At 45.1% G+C, this 22,571-nt stretch overlaps 1 protein-coding gene and 1 long non-coding RNA gene across 4 annotated transcripts in view; one reads left to right on the forward strand and one right to left on the reverse strand.

Annotated features, from left to right (window-relative positions):
- The window catches only part of LOC101949395 (ATP-dependent translocase ABCB1-like), a 232,472-nt gene that overhangs the window by 147,612 nt on the left and 62,289 nt on the right, over nt 1-22,571 (forward strand). For 2 of the 3 annotated variants that reach the window (XM_065583291.1, XM_065583295.1), the window contains exon 1: nt 13,595-13,731. The exons of the other annotated variant lie outside the window; for it this stretch is intronic. The gene's annotated coding sequence lies outside the window, so the exon portion shown is untranslated. Of the gene's footprint in view, nt 1-13,594; nt 13,732-22,571 lie in introns of those variants that run through there. 3 annotated transcript variants of the gene reach the window in all.
- LOC135981332 (uncharacterized) lies at nt 1,862-13,643 on the reverse strand. Its single transcript, XR_010598293.1, has 3 exons — nt 13,509-13,643; nt 7,777-7,879; nt 1,862-2,591 (listed from the first exon to the last, which is right to left on the reverse strand). It is a non-coding gene; the product is annotated as an uncharacterized LOC135981332 (long non-coding RNA).

Here is a 22,571-nt window from a genome sequence, read left to right on the forward strand (position 1 = left end):
TATCCGGGTTGGAAGGGACCTGAGGAGATCATCTAGTCCAACCCCCTGCTCAAAGCAGGACCAATCCCCAGGCAGATTTTTGCCCTAGATCCCTAAAGGGCCCCCTCAAGGATTGAGCCCACAATCCTGGGTTTAGCAGGCCAATGCTCAAACCACTGAGCTATCCCCCTTCCCATTGAACTTTGGAAGATATGAGCATACACAGAAACCATCTTTGGCATCCATCACTAGACACACAATGGAACTGAGCTCTTGCAAGCTAAGAAAGGTGGGTCCTTCAACCCACCCATTCCCAGTGGATGGGTTTTTTATCTGCTGAAAATATTTAACAGGAACCTATAAATATTCAAGGCAACATTTGAGAGAAATTCAGATAGTGCTTTTGATTTCTGGAAGTGGTTGGTAAGATAAGGTAGTTTTGATAAAGCCGAGGACAGTATATCTGACACACCAAAAGGACACTGAAAAACTGTGCTGCATTTCATATAAAGTCAATGTTAGGGAGACATTTAAAAAAATAAGCTGAGTGAAGATGAGGAAGGGACTACTGCTTTGTTGTGTAATGCTCACAAAATCCAAAAGCTAAGAACAATAAGGAAGTTTCTCTTATCTTAGCATCTCCAATCGTCTCTATCTCAGTCTAATAGGTCATTGAACTACTGGAGTCTATACTTGGCATTTGATGGGGTGGAAAGCATGATGTGTCGCCTCCTTTCAATTCAGTTCCACTGTGCCTGTGTTATGAACAGTTTCAACATCTGAATTTTAATGGTAACTTTTTTTGGGAAGTGTAACACTGACCAGAGACCTTGTGAGATTTAATAGCAAAGCTCATATTATACAGTGGTCAAACTGTGCATCTTTATCATCCCAAATATGCATTCCCTGCATACCTCAAATTGCCATTGACTTTAATAGGAACATGTACAGGGCAGGACCTTATAATGGGAGGAGCCTCACACCCCAATCTCTCACTGTCTATTCCAGGCATAATATATCAAATGCTTACTGATATGAATGGTAGGAAGGACAGATAGCATTGTGACTGCAGGACTGATAAACAGGAGATCTACGTTCAATTTCATTTTCCACCACTGACTTTCTTGGCAAGCCATTAATCTCTGTGCTTCAGTTTCCCCATCCAAAAAGTATTGCTACCTCACTGGAGAGCCGAGGCTAAATTAACCCCATTAAATGAGCCATGTATAGACTCCTGTAGTCCAATGACCTACTAGAAAAATTTTAATTGGTTCCTGTTATTATTTACTATTTCTATATGGTAAAGACTATGGACCTCCGAGAGGGATGAGGGCTCCATTGTACTAACAAATAACACAGAGGCCCTGCCCCAGAGAGCGCAGTCTGACAATATACACCAGATGACTAAATAGATAAACAGGGAAGTACAAGGTAGCCGTAGAGGCAAGTTATTTTACATTATTAATCACAATAGTCTATCTAGTCTAAGATACTTACAGGACCCACATTACCACAGTACCTGATTGCTTCACAAACTTTAATGTATTTATCTTCACAACACCTTTGAGATGGAATCTGGGGGTGCTATGCTGACCAGAGAGAGGTTGTCACCATGGGTCTACAACCCTGGGTACCTTACAATGCTTTGCTACTTAGATCCCATCTTGGGATGCTCACAACCAGCCTACAAGCATGCAGGTCTGTGCGCTAGGCAATCCTAACTCTGCAGTTCTGACCCCAGCACCCTGTCTACTACACCACAGCCCCATTCAGACTCCAAGCAGCCTTGGTTACAACCAGAAAGATGACCGCAACACACTCCTGGTCCTGAATTTTCCCCAAACAGTGTGTTCTCTATTATCCAGACCTCTCCTGGAGAGTTCAGAGAAATAAAAAGGTCCATTTGTTCCTCTAAAGACCCAAAAGCATATCACAGCCTATTAACTTTAAAGGGAAGGGTGTACTTACTCCAGTTAACACACCATGGAGTTGGTTTATAATAAAAATAGAACAAATTTTATTAACAATAGGACATAGGTTAAGTGATGCCAACTAAAAGGAATCAAGTTAGAAATGGTTACCAGCAAATCAAAGTGAAAACATGCTTTTAAAAGTCTAAACCTTAATCTAGCAAGTTACAGGCTTTGTTCAAGACGGTTTCTCATTCTTCTTCCCAGCCATGGCTGACATTCCTTCAGTCCGGACCTTCCACAAAAGTACAAGGTGCTGGCTTTCCTTGTCTTCTTAGGCTGAAAGATCTTTACCAAATCAGGTTTCACATCTTTATTCAGTTCCAAAGACTTCACCCCCTCCCCACCCTTGGTTGAAGGACCCATCTTTCTTAGCTTGCAAGAGATTGGTTCCCTTGTGTGTCTAGTGATGGATGCCAAAGAACCCTTCTGTCTATGCTCATATCTTCCAAAGTCCAATGAATTTTATTTCAAGAGGCAGGATGACCTCATGTTGTTCTTTGCTTCCTATGGGCTTCCCAGCCCCCTGTATGTAACTGGAGTTTCCATTGTTTTGATTCCATCATGCTTAATTTACACAGGAGACAGGTAAATAGTTGCCTCCTCTCCTGTATGGGAGGGAACCTGTTTCTCCCTGTTTGCCTGCAGAATTTAAAACATAACATCATTAAGTATCCATATGTCCTCAGATAGTGGTAATACACACATTTCGTAATGATATTATCACTAGTGTGTCATTAGCTTTCAGAAAAGACCTTGGTCTATACACACTTATAATACAGTAATATTTTTTACAATCCATTGATTCAATTGCTTATTACTTGAGGTTCAACCGCCTATGTTTATACACACGCAAACCTTTAAAATAGATTCTTCTGAAGGTTACCCCTCAAAGTGAAGTTTGTTCAAGTTGTGAGGAAGGCAACATGGAAGTACATGCTCTTTCTTCCCTCAATTGTGTTTGCTGAAATACAAATTGTTCTGTTTCCTGCCATCTCCTCCCTCTGCTGTCTTGTTGTAAACTCCCCTGACACACTTTAATAATAATTCCAGCATATATTCATAACTCTTAATACACATTGCATACATACATCACATAAGAATGTTAATGATCAGGATTAATTAGTTTTCAAATGATATCTCACAAGACATACTTTGTTCAAAGGTTATTACATCAGTGTGTAAATACTGCAGTGCTTAGCGTCACAACCTCTGTGAGGTAGGGAAGTGTTATTATCTGCATTTTATAAGTGAGGACCTGCAACACGGAGGCCAAGTGCCTTACCCAAGATCACACAGGAAGCCTGTAACAGAGCAGGGACTTGAACCCAGGTCTTCTAAGTTCCAGGTAGAGTTCCTAGTCACTAAACCATCCATAGTCTCTAGTAGTCACAGCCGATCATAGGCGCTGATTCCGTGGGTGCTGGAGCACCCATGGGGAAAAATTGGTGGTTGCTCTGCACCCACCGGCAGCTCCCAGGCCTGTCCCCCACACACCAGCTCACCTCCACCTCGTCTCCGCCTCCTCCCTGAGCGCGCCACCGCGTCCTGCTTCTCCCCCCTCCCTCCCAGCACTTGCGCCACGAAACAGCTGTTTCGCGCGGCAAGCTTTGGGAGGGAGGGGGGAGGAGGAGGAACACAGCACACTCAGGGAAGAGGCGGGGCCAGGGTGGGTATTTGGGGAGGGGTCCATTAGGGTTAGGGAGGGGGCGGAGTCAGGGCGGGGCTGGGGGCGCAAGCACCCACCGGCGCCAAGGAAAGTTGCCGCCTGTGCAGCTGATCACCAACTGCTGCTTCCAGTTGTCACCTGAGATTTGAAACAGAGTAACAGGTCTACTGATATCTCCAAATCCCTGGAGCTATTGGTCCTCAATTGGAAATCAATGGAGACGAGTTGAAAGAGTCTTCTGGGGTATAGCATTATTTTTACTGAGGTGTAGAAATATACCTCTCTATAAGTGTACAATTTTAACCCAATCTTCATTGCATTGGTTTGGAAATAATTAGTCTTTCAAATTAAAATAAATTCTGGTTGACTTCTGAGTTCCTGAAAGCCATACAGAGATCTTCCAATGGGCAAATGTGGACACAGCGAACACAAACAGACCATTTCTCTCTTTACCATTTAATCTCTCTAACAAATTATTTTTTGAAGGCAGACCAATATTACTTTAAAGATTCAGAGGCAAGGTCCAGTAGATGTAAATTCAAGCCTAGAGGCTACACAGATACAGTAGCAAATGACATACTTAAGGTTTCATATAGAGTTCCATTTTAACTTCCTGTTTACACTTTCCCATTGTGGGATTTGTGTCATATAGAATCATAAAACGTAGGGCTGGAAAGGACCTTGAGAGGCCATCTAGGCTGATCTCCTGTGAAAAGACAGGACCAAGTATACCTAGACCAGAGGTCTCAAACTCAAATGACCATGAGGGCCACATGAGGACTAGTGCATTGAACCGAGGGCCGCATCGCTGACACACGCCCCCCCTGCCTCTGGCCCCACCCTCACTCCACCCCTTCCATTAGGCCCTGTCCCTGCCCCACCTCTTCCCACCCCTTCCCTGCCCCATTCCAACCCTTTCCCTGAAGTCCGCAACCCAACGCTGCGCCCGGGAGGTGCAGAAAGGGTGCAGAGTGCAGCGGGGTCTCAGGGCAGAGTGTTGGTGGGTGGGGTGCAAGAGGGTGAGGGGTGAGGCAGGTGGCTCAGGACAGGGAGTGCAGGAGGGGTGCGGGATACAGCAGGGGGCTCAGGGCAGGGGGTTGGGGTGTGGGATGTGGTAGGGGGCTCAGGGCAGGGGGTTGGGGTGCAGGAGGGGTGTGGGATGTGGCAGGGGGCTCAGGGCAGGGGTTGGGGTGCAGGAGGGGTGTGGATGTGGCAGGGGGCTCAGGGCAGGGAGTTGGGGTGCAGGAGGGGTGCAGGGTGCAAGCTCCAGCCCGGCGCTGCTTACCTAGAGCGGCTCCGGGGTGGCAGCAGCGCACACCAGGGCCAGGGCAGGCTCCCTGCCTGCCTGCCTGTCCTGGCCCCCGGCCCCACGCCGCTCCATTCCAGGAAGCAGCTGGAAACATATCCCTGCAGCCCTGGGGGAGGGAGGAGGCTCAGGGTTCCGTGCGTGCACTGCTCTTGCTCTAGGTACCACCCACAAAGCTCCCATTGGCTGCGATTCCCTGTTCCCGGCCCATGGGAGCTGCGGGGGGCGGTGCCTGGAAGGAGGCAATGCAGGAGCCCTCTGCCTCCTTCCTCCTCCCGCCTCAGCCCGAAGGGGCATGCTGCCAGCTGCTTCAGAGAGCTGCGCGGCGCTCGCAGCGCCATAGGTGGCAATCCCATGGGTAGGCACAGGGGCGGGGGGGGGTTGGGGAACTTGGCAGGCCACATGCAAGAGCCCTGCGGGCCGCGTGTTTGAGACCCCTGATCTAGACCATCCCTGACAGGTGTTAGTCTAATCTGCTCTTAAAAACCTCCAATGGCAGGGATTCGACAACCTCTCTTGGTAACCTATTCCAATACTTAACTATCCTTATAGTTAGAAAGTTTGTCCTAATATCTAACCTAAATCTCCCTTGCTGCAGATTAAGCCCGTTACTTCTTGTCCTACCTTCAGTGGACATGGAGAACAACTGATCACCATCCTCTTTATAACAGTCTTTAATATATCTGAAAACTGTTACCAGGTCCCACCTCAGTCGTCTTTTCTCAAGAGTAAATAAACCTAATTTTTTTAACATTTTCTCAGGGTCAGGTCTCCTAAACCTTTTATTATTTTTGTTGCCCTCCTCTGGCGAGCAAACTCTCTCCGATTTGTGCACATATTTCGTACAGTGTAGCACTCAAGCCTGGACACTATACTCCAGCTGAGGTCTCACCAAAGCCACGTAGAGCGGAAGTATGTCTTACATATGACACTCTTGTTAATACACCTTAGAATGGGGTTAGCCTTTTTCCTAACTGCAAGGCATTGTTGACTCGTATTCAATTTGTGATCCACTATAACTCTCAGATCCTTTTCCGTAGTATGGCTGTCTTTACATTGTGGAGTTGTGTATTTGATTTTTCCTTCGTAAGTGACTTTCCACTTGTCTATTGAATTTCATCTTGTTGATTTCAGACCTGTTCTCCAATTTGTCAAGGTCATTTTGAATTCTTATCTTGTCCTTCAAAGTGCTTGCAACCCTTCTCAGCTTGGTGTTATTCACAAGTGTTATAAGCATACTCTCCATTCCATTATCCATGTAGTTATCTAAAATGTTGAATTGTACTGACCCCAGTACAGATAAATCCTCTCATGTGTTAGATAAATCCTCTCAGTCTGACTGTGAACCATTGATAATTACTTGTTGAGTTTGGTTTTTCAACCAATTCTGCACCTGCCTTATAGTAGTGTCATATAGCCCACATTTCCCTAGTTTGCTTATGAGACTGTCATATGGGACAGTGTCAAAAGCCTTACTATAATCAAGATAAATTATATTTATTGCTTCATCTCTATTCAGTAGGCCAGTAATCTTGTCAAAAAAGAAAATTAGGTTGGCCTGATATCATTGTTCTCTTAGCAAATCCATGCAGACTATTACTTATCACCCTATTATCTTCCAGGTGCTTACAAAGTGATTGTTAAATACTTTGTTCCAGTATTTTTCTAGCTATCAAAGTTAGGGTCACTGATCTGTAATTCTCTAGGTCCTCTTTGTTCCCATTTTAGAGATAGGCACTAGGTTTGCCCTCTCCAGCCCTCTGGGAACTCACCCATCGTCCATTAAAACATCTGTTGTTTGTTGACTCCCACAATAAATGGTCATAGCAGGATAAGTTAAGCTTTACCCATGAAACTAAAGGCCTGTCTACACTCCAATCTTAAGCATATCTATGTTACGTTGACTTACAGCCACTGCAGTAATTACTGTGTTGGCTGATGTCCACACTACCTTCCTTCTGTCAAAGGTGCGTGTCCTCACCAGGAGTGCTTCCACCAACTGAAGAGGGGCATTGTGGGGGGCTGAGCGCCAGGGCTTCTCACCTCTGCCAGGGAGATCCACACCCAGAGTCTGGTTACCATGCTCCCAGCTGGGAACAAGCAGCCAGGACCTCATGGGGCAGCAAGGCTCTAGTGGGGAGCCTGGGCGGCAGCCCAAGCTGGGACCCTGGGTGGCAGCCTGACTTGGAGCAGAGACCAGCCACCCAGCTGGGGAGCCAGGAGCTGACTTTCTTGTCAATTTCATGGCTCCAGAGGAACTGACAGCCAACAGTTGACATAAGGAGCAGTGTCTACACAGACACTGCCTTGCCCTAACTACAACAACATAAGCCCTATGCCTCTCCTGGAGGTGGAGTTATTATGTTGATGTAGTAGGGAACTTACATCAGCGGGAGCAAGGCTGTAGTGTAGACACTAACCAAGTTAGGTCGACATAAGTGGCTATATAGACAAAGCCTAAAGGACTGATCTTTCAGCATTGGAGTTTGAACATAGATTTCAATGGGAGCTGAGTCAGACCGCTTATAGTTAAATTCCTTGTTCTTAAAATTAAGTTTATAACAAACCAACAAAACAATAAAATTAACAAATGTTTAACAGGTTTGGGAATTTTTAATAATCTCTTTGAATGCGTGGGAGCATTGACTGAATAAACCAAGTGACTTCTCCAAATGTCAATTCACCTTGCAAATTGTAGAGTGCAAATAGACAGTCACCACACTTTTAGAGCTGCTACTCTCTGCTGTACACCAGTGTCAGATTTTTTTAAAACATGTTTTGACATATAAAGAAAAATATCCAGAAGCAAATAATAGGTTTTTAAAATATATTTTTAAAAACCTTCATCTTACCTTAGCATCGGCAAGGTGGATCCATTCTTTTGCAGCCTTGGAAGTACGGGTAGCTGTGATGTCTTTGAATGTTGAATTCTGGGGCACTGCAGTAGAAATGGACCTGGATATGTAACAATAAAAGACATAAGTATTTTGGTTCCAATTGTGCCTCCCTTATTGGGTGTAAGGTAGAATCCAAAATAACTAAGAATAATACAGTCCTGAGCCATTTTTCAATGAGATTTTGTGAATGCTCCTCTTATTCTTTCTGTTTTGGACTTTCAACATACTGTATTATTTTGGGGCTGATTATTTTGGGGCTGATCACAGACCCGTGCTCTCATTTCCCGTCGACCCGCAGATTCCCCACGCCAGGTGACATCCCAGGCATTTGTCCTCCAAAGAGAATAATACAGCCAGTAAGTACCCATAAGGATTACCAAGATAGTGAACTTATTTTTACATTTCCTTTGGGTTTCTTAGGTATGTTTGAAGTTAAATTTACCACTCCTGTATTTGAACAGTATGAGAGCCTCTGATGAAAGGTGTTCTGTAAATGCCAAGTACTATTATTTTTAGCCTCTTATTCTGCCATTCCACTATCTAGATTAAATATTAGACATTGACTGAAAGTCAATGCCCATATACATCTTCACAGAAAATAGAAATCCATTCCATTCTTGCCACTTTTGGCAAGGCAGCAATTTGATTCAGTGACATGATTGTGAGATTCATGATGCACATAAGGATATCTTAAACACGCTCGGATTTTATACTGGGATCCCCCTGGATGAAAGGGACTTGAAGCTAGTGTAACCAGATAACAAGTGTGAAAAATTGGAACACTTTTTTCTCTGGGGTGGGGATATACATGCTGTGACGCACGGCTAGAAAGGGTTAAATATCCTGCAAAATAAATACCCTCAAAAGACGTGGGGAGATAATGTTTGTGTTTTTGTGTGTTTACATATGTATGAGCAGGGTTGACAATGTAATCAACAGTCCCTGTCTATGCTGTATTCTGATAATTCAGAGGTCAAAAGAACATCCTATCATTTAAATGAGTTGTAAACATGGGATATCTTGGTATTCATCTCTCTTTGAAATGTACTGTGAATGGAGGAGGAACAAGCAAATGGCCTTATGTTAATTCGTATAGCTAAGTACCGGTGATGGACCTCCTTCAAAGTCATCCTAATTACCTTTTGTTCCCTGAGGAGCTCCAACTTGTCAAAAGACATGAAATTGTATAAAAGATCTTTGGGTCTTGATTCTGTCATTTCAGATCTACTTGGATTTCATCAGGAGAATTTTGAGTCGCAAGACCAAGATCCTAGTTATGCTGGTACGCCCTGAATATGATATTTGGACATCGGACTATAACCTATGAACTATTTCTTAAAGAACTCTTTGCAACTACAAAGCTCACCATCTCTGCTATGAATCTGCACCTCAATGAATTGAATTCATGCCTGTATGTATATTGATCTTTTAACCATACTCTCTCTGTAGTATTTTAATAAATTTTAGTTTAGTTAATAAGAATTGGCTGTGTTGGGGCCTTGAGGTGCTACCTCCAGACTATAACGCCCTCAAGAAAGCACACAAGTGTGTTCAGTCCGGACTAAGGGGTTGTGATGATGCCCTCAGGTTAAAAAAAAAAAAAGGGAGAGAAAAAAACCTGATGCACCGTAGTAAAAATTTCCTATAAATTAAAAAAAGCCAACCCCAGCAACAAACAAACAAATAGCTTCCCCCCCAAAAAACAAACAAACAAACAAAAAAACAAACAAACAAACAAAAAACCCAAAAAACCATAGCTAGCAAGCTTAGTCCAAAAATAAAATGCTGGCCCTATTCAAAGACGCTGCTCACAGCTAAAAATTGGCTAACAAAAAAAAAGGGGGGGACTTAAATATGCCCAAGCAGCTGTAAAATCTGCAAAACACTGCCAAGCATTAATAAAATGTGTTAGGTTTCTTTTCTCACAAATAAAAAAAGCGCTACCCAAAAACCCTAGCGGCCCTGCCACTCCTTGAAACCAAAAAATTGGATCTATGTAAAGGTCAACCAACAAAAAACTGCTTTGGCTCCACGCTAAAAAGGCCCTTACCAAGTCCTGCTAACTACCAACACCACTGTAAATTGCCAAAAACTAACTGCCTGGACCCATGTTTCTCACTGCAAAAAAAAACCCTCCGCCTCAAAATAATTCCACTCCTGCTATTAATCAGCCTGTCTCTGCTCCTAGTATTTCTTTTCCTCCTAAACAGCAAAAGAGAAAAACAAGGTAATGTGCTAGTAACCTCTCCCTTGTCCACTGACAAAGCTAACCTGAATTCAGTATTTGCTACAAAAAACAAAGCACTACAGGGTAATGTGCTGGTGACCTCTCCCCTTTATAATGCTAAGCCACAACTGCTTTAAAAAAAAAAAAAAAAACCTCACTCCGCTAAAATTGCCAAAGTCCAAAAATTCCTAACTACAAAAAATATTATTAACTAACCCTAAGAAAAAAAAACCAAAAAATTATACACTGGCAAAAAAAAAACCTTGTAAAACCCATGCTTAGGAATGTGATATTAATTACATTTTGGGGTTTATTCTACAGGCTGCGGCCTGTGTTTTTAAATAAGTACCTTCAGCATGTATTGCCCTCCCTAATTAAATTTTAAACAACAAATACCAAAGGCACCTTGTTGCCACTACTCCCGCCATCTCCTCCATTACACTATTACCCCTGTAATACATCCAAATACAAACAATGCCATATATCTAATAAAACCCAATGGCCAAAGCCTTCACACATTGATAATCTATTTAAATATTGTTTATAAAAATTATTTTTAAAGTTCAAAATATCCCATATAAGCAAACAATTAAATAGAAAAAAAACTAATCAAAACAAATAAAAATATATAACATCACTACAAATAAGCTTCAAAAATTTAAAATTAAAGTTTTATAATGCGGTTAATAGAATGGCCAAACAAAACGTCTATAGTATATAAAAAAAAGTCCTTATTGTTTTGGTTACCCAAATAATAAATAATCAAACTCATACTCAAAGAGTATGTTCTGCTACTAAAAATTTTACATGTACTAAAATAATCCCAGTAACTAATAATTTAACCTGTACCATATTACAAAATACCCCTTCCTATGCTATTAATGTTAATGCCTCTCAAAAGTACCTAAAAATATTTAAACAATAAATATAATATAATGCTATCCCCCCCAAAATATACTAAAATATCAAATAACAATAATTAATGTCACATTAAAAACTGTAAAATTTACCGTGGCCCTACACAGCTTTCAAATGACTTTCATGTATCTAAATTGCTCAAAGGGGCTGCTATTTGGCTAGCACAGCAAAAAGCCCAGGTCTCCTCTAAAAAAAAAAAAAAAAAGGCTTAGCTAACCACGTATAAAATGGTGCAAATAGTGCAGCAGCAATTTGAAATATTCTTAAGGGCCAACAACATAATAAAAAATTAAACCAACTAAAGAAAGCCACTGGTCTTATTACTAAAGGACAGCTAACCCAAGTGCAAGCTACAGTTGGTAAATTACATGTTATTTCTGCCCTTAGTTTAATAACCCAAAAGCTGTTAACAAAAATAATATTAAAAATCACTAAGGCAAAAAAAATTGCAATAAAATCTAGCATGTTCAAAAATTCAAAATTTCCTAAATGACCAACTAATGGCCATTCAAAATAATCTCAAGCAGCAAGCGTGGCCCACTGCCCTTACTAGTACTTCAAAAATGCCATCTAATTTGTGGCCATAAAAACATACTTAAAAATTTTCAAAATAAATGTGCAAGTACTCGCAGTGCTCCTTCCAAGCATATGGGCCGATAGGAGAGGCGTAGGCTCCCACATACCAAATCCTGCCAAGCCCTTAAATAACCGCGAAAAATCACATTATTTTTTGGCCTGCAAACAAGTCCTAAAATCAAACTGTAGGTATCGAATTCTTTTAATTGAACTACTTTAATATCTAACCAACTACAAAATTTGCGCTTACTCTTACCAAAGGTTCAAAAAATTTCTAACTTGCAGGGTAAATCCATGTGCTTCAAAATATATATTAATTAAAAAAACATGCTTTTCATACAGCCTATAAAGTGTTTACTTTATGTACTAATTATAATGTACATTATATATGTATAATGTGCTATATAACTAAGGCAGTAAAACAACCCCAGCATATTATTACAATAAAAACACTAATGGGTGTATTGCTTTTATTTAGTCTAAAAATATGTCGTTGTTGTAATAAATGTAATAACAAAAATGACTTTCATGTTCATACTAATCATGCATTATTGTTATATCCAGTTAAAACTTATAAGGCGAATTCTAATCCTCCTAAGCTAAAAACAAAAATACAAAGCTTAATGCAATTAAAATTTTAAAAATGTTAGTTATGCTAAAAAAAAAGCACAAAAGGGGGAGTGTAAAAGCAAAAAAAAAAAGGGGGGGGGTTAAGTTGCCATTTAAGTATCAAAAACAAAGCAAATATTAAGTTAAGTCTTAGCCTAATATCGCAGAACCTATAAAAGCAAAGCTCACGTCAAAAGAAAATAAAAACAGCAAAATAATCAATGTAACCCAGCCTTAAAATAGCAATATTTAAAAACAAAAATAAAAAATACAAAAATAAGCAAAACATAAGATTAGCAAACTACAAATGTTTTTAATTAATACATGCCACTAAAATATATAAATGCTTGTGTAATATTGCTTGTACTTTAAAAAAACTAAAACAAAAATGCTCTCTGTCAGCTACGTTCTTCCTTTACAATTGCATGTCCTAAATAAAGCTGTCTCTAATTTTATTGCTTCCAACCTAAAAATAAAGTTTGTTTCTTCCACAACAGTTAAAGACTGAAGCTGTATTTATAAGCTTATGTCCGTTCTAGTTACCAATGCATTTATTTCAGTCCACTACTATCAGTTATGTTCAACTTTTAAATAATTGTGGTCATCTTTTACTTATAAAGGAGGTTTAAAAAAATAATGCAATTTGCTTTAACTTTCCCTGGTCTTCTACCAAGTGATAAGTGGGGCCCTTATATCTCATCCGGTTACTGCAGGAATTATTTGCCAACTCTTCCCTTTCTCCTTCTCTCACTTTCCCTTTGCTTCCCTGTTCTTTATTTTTTAAAGTTGCTTATTAACATAACAGCTGGTCAAAAATTTTCAGGTAGAACATTTTCCCATCATAAAATGCCATTTCATCAAAATCTAAACTTTCTGTGGGACTGTGTCAACCTTGACAACATTTTATTTTGCAGGGAAAAGCATTTGGATAATGTTGAACAACATGTATTTACAATGCTTAGCACGATGTGGCTCCAGTCTTGGCTGGGGCGTCTACACACAAAAAAGAGCAGAACCTCTGTTTTACAAACTAATTGGGGACTGAGGAGTTCATAACATTGAAAAGTTCATAAAATTGAATATCTCGAACTGACAGTAGGTACAGTGCGAGTTGCAGCATGGTGCACTGCATCACTTTCTTCTTGTCCTTCAAACCACAGCAAAACATTTTCCAACACACTGAAGAAGGCCTCAAAATGTGAAGGGATGTCAACTTGTTCTTCATCGGATCACATTCATGCTGTGATTTTCTACTTCCTCCCCCGAGTCGGGGAGGTAACTCTTTTTTTGGGCGGGGGGTAACTGTGGGGAAGGAATCACTGATAGGAGATGTGGAAAGGGGGCCCCAGAGCATTACCTTGAAACCTGATCCTGCGGTACGTGGAGGAAGGGAAACAAGGTAGCTGAAAACTGGGCGGCGGGAAGCAGCCTGCTGTTTATAAGGGGCAGGGTAACGCGGGCACTGAGGTTTCGGAAGAGCAGCGTCTGGGACACACCACACCCGGGACTCTGCCTTGGTTAGGGAGTGAAGGCAGGTGTGGGCACTGCGCAGTCACACCCGCTCTGGGAGCAGCGGGCAGGTGAGGCTCAGAACCGCTGGGACGAGGCCAGTCTCCTGCTGCGGAATCTCTCCCATCCCCCGAGACAGGCTTTACCGAGCTGCCCCCACAGTCACACCCCCCGCTCCGGGCAGGAGCCGCCTGGGGTCGGCCCAGGGCTGAGCGATGGGGAAGCTCCAGCCGCTCTGGCGCTAGCGGCGTGTCCGAGCAAAGCCCCCGCCCAGCCGCTCCGCGCTCCTCGCTCTCCTCCCACGGGGGCTCAGCGGCGCTCCCCGGCCGCCGCACGCGGGCAGCGGGGCACCTTCCCCGGCAGGAGCGGGGCCGCGTCTCTGCGGGCTGCGCGCTCCATGGCCAATGGCAGCTCGGAGTGACACGCACCAAGGGAGCCCTGGCCGCTGGCATTGAAAGCAAAGGGATCGTGGCCACTGCGGGGGAATGGGGGTGGGTGAAAGTAAGAGGGTCCGATCCTGTCGGGACCAGACAGGTGTAGTGTATTAAGCTGCTCAGGGTAGGACTGTGCTACTGTCGTAAACTGCTGCCTGGTGTAGCAAATGCCTACAGGTAGCAGTTTCTTGCACTATAGTATATGTGAAACTGCTACCTGTAGAAATGTGCTATCTGTAGCAGTTATTTATAGTACAAATTGTAAGAAACAGCTTTTGTAAAAAGATGCTACTTCCCTCATAGGTCATGTTTTCTAGACCTTACATTTTTTCTTCTCTTCTCTGGACTCAGTACACAATAAGTAGCACATTACTACGGAGAGCACTTTAATACACTACATCTGCTGCCGCTACCGCAGCGGAGCCCCGGGCCGTTTAAATCTCTGCCAGAGCCCCGAGCCCCAGGGTAGCGGCAGCAGCCAAGAGACGCTGGGGCTCTGTCAGTGACGTAAAGGGCCCAGGGCTCCGCTGCGGCCTGGAGCCTCGGGCCCTTTAAATCACTGCTGGAGCCCTGGGCCACCGCCGTTACCCCCGGGGCTCCAGCAGCGGGGCTCAGGCGGAGATTTAAAGGGTCTGGGATGGTAGCGGGGGGTGACTGGGAGCCCCTGGCCCTTTAAATCACCCCTGGAGTCCTGGGAGCTCTGGGAAAGGAGGAGGAAGGCTATGAATAGCTCGGCTTTCCCGCCACGTGGGAGAGACCAATTGGGAAGCAGAGGGGAGAGCAGGTCTGCCTGCAGTCTGCCAGCACAGCACTTCCAGGCCCAGCAACTGGCCTAACTTGTAACCCCAGCCTGCAGAAAAGGCCTAGGAGCGGACAATACTCCTGTCACCGCCTGCCAGCAACGGGACTAGATACCCTGTCTCTCCTGCCATTCACTGCTTCCAGCCTGCCTGCCCTGCAGCCAGCTCACACCAAATCTGGGATTTTAGAACCCATGGGTTCCAAGCTTTAAAGACTATCAGCACTGTCAGAAGGGAGTGGGCGGTTAATCCATATCCAGTGATCCCTAGGCAGGAGCTGCTTGCCTGAATCAGTCTCCTGACCATTCAGCCAGAAATGGAACCGGAGGAGGTATCCTGTATTAGGACATGGCTACACTTGCAGATGTAGAGCGCTTTGAGTTAAACCAGCCTTCGGAGAGCGCAGTAGGGAAAGCACTGCAGTCTGTCCACACTGACCACTTCAAGCGCACTGGCGTGGCCACATTTGCGGCACTTGCAGCAGCATTGGGAGTGATGCATTATGGGCAGCTATCCCAGCATGCAAGTGACTGCAACATGCTTTTCAAATGGGGCTGGGGGTGGAGTGTGACAGGGAGAGTGTTGTATGTATGTGGGGGCAGAGAGAGAGTGGGTTTTGGGGGCATGCTGTCTTGTAAATTCAGACAGCACCAGACCTCCTTTCCCCCTTGTTAGGAGGCTTATTCCTTCACCCTCTCACTTCCCTGGTCCTTCTCGCATGAACAGATAGCAACAATACCCGAAGTCCAAAGGCGCAAACAATTCGATATTTATTGGCGTGAACTTCCAGCAAGCATGATTCCAGTTTCCTTCCTCAGTGTCCCCCTTCCCAGGTCTGACACCACAGAACCTTGCCTGTCTCCCTGTTTCCATTCCCTGTTCCCATTTCCCCCCCCCCTTAGCAAAACGTGATTCCAGTTTCCCCACCCCCAGTCCCTGTTCCCATCCCCCTCCCACTTCCTGATTAACTGCAGACTATATAGTAAAACTTGAGTTCTGCTTAGCTATACCGTAACCAATTATTTTACTGAAATTTAACTAACCAATCCTAACACATTGTAACATGGTTATTTAACCAATTATATCCCACCACCTTAATTGGTTTACACCCAACAAAATTAATTAATACAACAGACAGAAACAATCACAGAATCAGACAGAGATTATACAGACAAACAATAGGGAAAGTGGAGACTACAGTGATAGAACAATACAGAAATGAGGATTTCACATCCCAGCTATTGATAAGTGAGTAGGGTTACCATACGTCCTCTTTTTCCCGGACATGTCCGGCTTTTCGGCAGTCAAACCCCCGTCCGGGGGGAATTGCCAAAAAGCCGAACATGTCCGGGAAAATGGCGGCTCTGTTTAAGAGCCAGGCTGCCTGAACGCTACCGGCTTCGGGCAGCCCCGTGCCTCCAGACCCTGCGCCGCCGGAGCCCGGGAGGGGAAGTGCCCGGCTGGGGGCGCAGGGTCTGGAGGCAGGGGGGCTGCCCGAAGCCGGTAGCGCTCGGGCAGCCCGGCTCTTAAACAGAGCCTCCAGCGGCTGCGGCTCTGTGTAACTGACACTGTGTCAGTTACACACAGCCCCGGCGGCTGGAGGCTCCAGCCGCCCCCGCTCTGTTTAAGAGCCGGGCTGCCCAAGCGCTACTGGCTTCGGGCAGCCCCGTGCCTCCAGATCCTGCGCCCCCAGTCAGGCACTTCCCCTCCCGGGCTCCGGCGGCGCAGGGTCTGGAGGCACGGGGCTGCCCGAAGCTGGTAGCGCTCGGGCAGCCCGGCTCCTAAATAGAGCGGGGGCGGCTGGAGCCTCCAGCCGCTGGGGCTCTGTGTAACTGACACAGTGTCAGTTACACAGAGCCCCAGCCGCTGGAGGCTCTGTTTAAGAGCTGGGCTGCCCCAGAGCTACCGGCTTCGGGCAGCCCCGTGCCTGGAGACCCTGCGCCGCCGGAGCCCGGGACGGGAAGTGCCCGGCTGGGGGCGCAGGATCTGGAGGCACGGGGGCTGCCCGAAGCCGGTAGCGCTTGGGCAGCCCGGCTCTTAAACAGAGCGGGGGCGGCTGGAGCCTCCAGCCGCTGGGGCTCTGTGTAACTGACACAGTGTCAGTTACACAGAGCCGCAGCCGCTGGAGGCTCTGTTTAAGAACCGGGCTGCCCGAGAGCTACCGGCTTCGGGCAGCCCCCTTGCCTCCGGACCCTGCGCCCCCAGCCGGGCACTTCCCCTCCCGGGCTCCGGCGGCGCAGGGTCCGGAGGCACGGGGGCTGCCCGAAGCCGGTAGCGCTGGGGCAGCCCGGCTCTTAGAGCCTAAGAGGAGCAGAGCCTCCAGCTGCGGGGGCTCTGCTCCTCTTCGGCTCTGTGTAACTTATACAGTGTAAGTTACGCAGAGCCGCCGGAGCCCCGGAGGGGAAGTGCCCGGCTGGGGGCGCAGGGTCCGGAGGCATAGGGGCTGCCCAAAGCCCGAGCGCTACCGGCTTCACGGTTTGCTGGGCAGCCTCCAGACCCTGCGCCCCCGGCTGGGCGCTTCCCCTCCCAGGCTCCAGCTGCGCTGGGGAAGCGCCGGCTGGGGGCGCAGGGTCTGGGGGCTGCCCGGCAAACCGTGAAGCTGGTAGCACTGGGGCAGCCCTTTCCCCCTGGCTGGGAGTGGGAGGGAGGAGGGGGCGGAGTTAGGGTGGGGGGAAGGGGCGGAGTTGGGGCGGGGCTAGGGGTGGGGAAATGGGCGGGGCCATGGCCCGTGGAGGGTCCTCTTTTTTTATTTATGAGATATGGTAACCCTATAAGTGAGTTCTTGCCAGACAGGATGCTATCAAACTAAGTTTCCTTTTACATCTTCTAGGCTCTTCCCTTTCTCTGGAGGTGATAGGAATAGCAGGACAGGATTGTATTCCTAACAGCCCAATAGCACCTTCTTTCCATGTGACTATTTTGGAATGTGAAGATGTGACCGTTCACTTCTCAGCGTATGGCTGCCTCTGCTGCTTAGCCAAAGGCCTACTTAGCCTAAGAATAGAGCCTCAGACTGTCACAGTACGAGAAGGCCCTTACACAGACAGACAGTGATTTTGATTCTTTCTTTTATACCTCTATAACTAGTTAAGTGATAAGAATAGGGTTACCATTCGTCCGGATTCCCCCGGACATGTCCGGCTTTTTGAGCTAAAAATAGTGTCCGGGGGGAATTTGTAAATGTCCAGACTTCCCTTCCCCCCCCCCCCCCACATGCAGAGCACGCGTGGCTAATAGGGCAGCCGGCTGGATCGTGCCACTTACATGGGGCTCTGACAGCCAGAGAGAGCCCCTCCTCCGCTTCCCCTGCAGCAGAGATCATTCCCTCCCTCCCTCCCTCCTTCCCTCCCTGCATACACAGATCGCCTCCGGCAGTCTGGAGCTCCTCCCCCGCTCCTCCTCCCCTGCTGCCCAGCGTGCCGGGACGTGCGGCAGGTTAAGGGGCCCAGGGGCTTGGAGAAGGGGCAGGGAGGTTCTGGAGGGGGCAGTCAAAAGATGGGGGGGGGTTGGGAGTTCGGGGGGGGGCTTTCTGGGGGGTGTGTGGATAAGGTTTTGGGTAGTCAGGGTACAGGTAGGGGGTAGGGTCCTGGGGGGCAGTTAGGGTGGGAGGATCTTAGGAGGGGGCAGTTAGGGGACAAGGAACAGGGATGCTTAGGTAGGGGGTGGGATTCTGGAGGGCAGTTAGGAGCAGGGGTCCTAGGAGGGGGCAGTCAAGGGACAAGGAGCGGGGGGGGTGTTTGGGAGTTCTTGGGGGGGCTGTCAGGTGGCAGGGGTGGGGAGAGGGATCGGAGCAGTCAGGGAACAGGGAGCAGAGGGGTTTAGATGGGTCAGAGTTCTGGGGGGGGGCTGTCAGGGGGGTGGGAGTGGTTGGATGGGGCGTGGGAGTCCCAGGGGTCTGTCTGGGGGTGGGGGTGTGGTTAAGGGTTGGAGCAGTCAGGGTACAGGTAGGGGGTAGGGTCCTAGGGGGCCAGTTAGGATGGGGGGAGGGTCTCAGGAGGGGGAAGTCGGGGGACAAGAGACAAGAGGCTCTCTTAATGGCTCCCCATGCGTCTCTGGACCCTCTCAGCTGTCGGGCTTGGACGGAAACATTGCCTGAGGGTAGTGAGAGAATGGGTTATCGGTGAGGTGGGGGTGGGCGTGAGCCCGGTCAATAGGGGCAACCCCTACCAAGATCTGAGCCTTTTCTCACACGCCCGTTAGAGCTCGACATTATGCTGTTTGGGACCCCTCTTTGAGGAAAGCCTCTGGATTGCAAGTCCAACCGCTACCTCCTCGTGGTGAGAGTCGGTAACTGGCTTGGATAGCCAGGCGGATTGCGGAGGACGAACCCACATCCCACATTCAGTGGGGTGTGGGACGGGGTTGGGCAGCCCCATACGGTGCCACATGGATGCCCCCCTGGTAAGGGTAGCCTCCCCCAGGCACGGGTTAGTTTCCCCCTGGAAAGGGTAAGTTTCCCCCAGGTACGGGTTAGTTTCCCCCTGGAAAGGGTTAGTTTCCCCCTGAGAAGGGTAAATCTTTTAGCTATGGAAAAAAGTATTTTTATACCGGATTGGCGCTGGACCGGGTTAATAACGCCCCCGCTGTTGGCTTTGATGCCCCAGCCGACAGTGTTAAATATATTAGGGGTGTGATCAGGGTCGCTGGACCAATGGATAAAATGGTGTGGACTATAATGAAGTCTCATGAGAATGAGAGTGAGAATCAAGTCCTCCCAGTGGAGCATGGAGAGGAGGTAGAGGAGAATGTTTGTGATGATCGTGGTGAGGAGATTTTATCTATCTTACCGATGGTTTTTACAAGGGACACTTTTAATGATTTAACTATGGACAGTTTTAATCCAGATTTTAAGTATTTAAGTACATTTGATGATCCATATGTTAGGGAATCGGGATATCTTAATGCTCATTTAGTTAATGGGTCTAGTTTATTAAATAGTTTTAGACCAAGTACTGATTTTAATAGGGATCGTAATAAGGATCTTAACAGTACTGGTAGTAATATAAATATATTAGAAAGTAGTTCGTGGAAGGATGGGGTTTTTTATTTAGAGTATCCCGTTGATAGTTTTAATTGTCCAATATGTCCCCAGATATTACCAACATTTGGTAAATGGGCCAAACACATTAATGTGGTTCATAAAAGTAAAGCCATACGAGTTGTATGTAGTAAATGTGGAAAATCTTCTCAATATCATAATATAGCTTGCCACTACCCCAAGTGCATACCCAAGAAGGCGGATACCCCAATGAAGAGCCATACGTGCTCGGTCTGTGGGCTTGGTTTTCATACTAGATCTGGATTGAGCCAACACTGTAGACATAGACACCCTGCTGTGAGGAATGAGCAAAGAAAAGAAGATATGACTGCTAAAAGTAAGATCAAAGAGGGATCGACTAGATCTCGTATATGGACCAAAGATGAGGTTGCGCAGCTTATACAGTTGGAAAGGAAATATATTGGGAAAAGGAATATAAGTAAATGTATTGAGAGCGAGATGAGGACCAAAACGAATAAACAAATATCAGATAAAAGACGAGAATTAGCAAAGAAGAAGTTAGTGGTAACAGGAGATAGGGAGGAAGTGACTGAGGTAGAGGACATTAGAGTAAATATATTAGAAATTCCGCCCCCAAGAGAGAGGATTTTCCCACTAAAAGGACATCCAGAAGTGGATTTAGTGGAGAAAATATGTAAACGGGGAAAACAAAGTAGGGAGGGAAGAGAAATAATAAATAGTTTAGGGGAAATTGAAGGATTATTAAAGGAGGATTTAACAAAAGCTCTCGGATGGGCAATGTTGGAAAAATTATGTTATTCATTAGTAGAGGGAAAGGACCCTAGAAATGAAAGTCAAATAGAGTTGAGGAATAAAGGAAAAGGGAAGATGAGAAAGGAGGGGAGAAGGAAGCAATTTAATGCAAGTAGGAGATATGCTACAAAGAAAGCTAAGTATAAATTCTATCAACAATTATTTGATAAGGATAGAAGAAGATTGACTCGCATTATAATGGGAGAGCCAGATAAGGCTAAGTGTGCTATCCCTATGAAAGAAATTGAGGAATACTATGTAAATATTTTGGGAACAATTGGACATGGTAATATGATAGGGTGGCCATCATCCACAGAGAATGCGGATAATGATATATTAATGAGTCCGATCTCTGTGGATGAGATTAGAATAGCTTTAAGAGAAATAAGAAAAGATAGTGCTCCTGGCCCAGATAAAGTAAAAGTGAGCAATTTGTGGGATATTTTTAATTTAGACTCCTTAATACTTACAAAAATTTTTAATATATGGTTTCTAAATAGACAGGTACCAGATGAATTTAAGAAAAATAGAACAATTTTAATACCAAAGACACAAGATGAGGAGGAAATGAAGAAGTTAACATCTTGGAGACCATTGACAATTGGGTCAGTTTGGATTAGAATCTATACCAAAATATTAGCAAAAAGACTGGTGGAAACAGTTAAGATATGTAGTAGACAAAAAGGGTTTATATCCGCCCCTGGGTGTGAGGAAAATATTGCTATATTAGATAATTTGATTAAAGGGGCTAAACGAAATGGGAATGAAATTGCAATAGTGTTTGTAGATCTGGCTAAAGCATTTGATTCTGTGGGACACGGACATATAATAGCCGGGTTGAGAAGATTTGGTATAGATGAACATTTTATAGATATTATTAGGGATCTTTATGATAATTGCACAACTAGGGTATGGGTGGGTGATGAAGCTACTGAGTCTATTTTAATTAGGAGGGGGGTCAAGCAGGGTGACCCGTTGTCCCCAATTTTGTTTAATATTGCTATGGATCCCCTTTTAACTAGATTAGAAGTAGAAGGAAGTGGTTTTTATGTTAAGGGTAATAGTGTCACGTCATTGGCTTTTGCCGATGATGTGGCAATTTTAAGTAGCTCATATAAAGGAATGATCAAAAATTTGGGTATCTTAGAGGAGTTTTGTAAAAATACTAATCTCTCTGTTAATGTGAAGAAAACGAAAGGCTTTCATATTTTAACTAAACATAAAACCTATGTAGTTAATCCTAAGGATAATTGGCAGATAGGGTCAGAGAAGATTGAATATGTTCAACCAGGGGTTTTGAAAAATATTTAGGAGCTAGAATAGATCCCTGGATAGGTGTAGGGGGACCGGTAGTTAAAGAAAAATTGAAAGATTGGAGTGAGAATTTAATTAAGGCCCCATTAAAACCGGCCCAAAAATATTAATTTTACAGACATACATCTTACCGAAGCTATTTTATAATCTTCTTTTAATAGAACCCCCTTTTAATCTTTTAGACGATCTTGATGTGTTAGTTAGAAAAATAGTTAAAGAGATTTTACATTTACCTCAGTGTACCACAGATGGGATATTTTATTCTAGAGATAGGGATGGTGGTTTAGCTCTCACTAAGTTTAGTGTGCAAATCCCAAATATGTTAATTCGTAAATGGAGCAGACATATTGTCTCGAGAGATGATTGGATGGACCTATCTTATCTATATGCAGGAGAAAATCTTGTGGATAAAATATTGTTATTTAGTGCAGTAACATCTCATCCCAAGAAATGGAGGGAAGAGGAATTTTTAAGATGGTCGGAACTGAGATGTCAGGGAATAGGGATAAAATATTTTTAAAATGATTTAATTAGTAATTCGATTTTTAGAA

Source organism: Chrysemys picta, chromosome 2, assembly GCF_011386835.1.
Source record: "Chrysemys picta bellii isolate R12L10 chromosome 2, ASM1138683v2, whole genome shotgun sequence".
NCBI lineage: Eukaryota > Metazoa > Chordata > Testudines > Emydidae > Chrysemys > Chrysemys picta.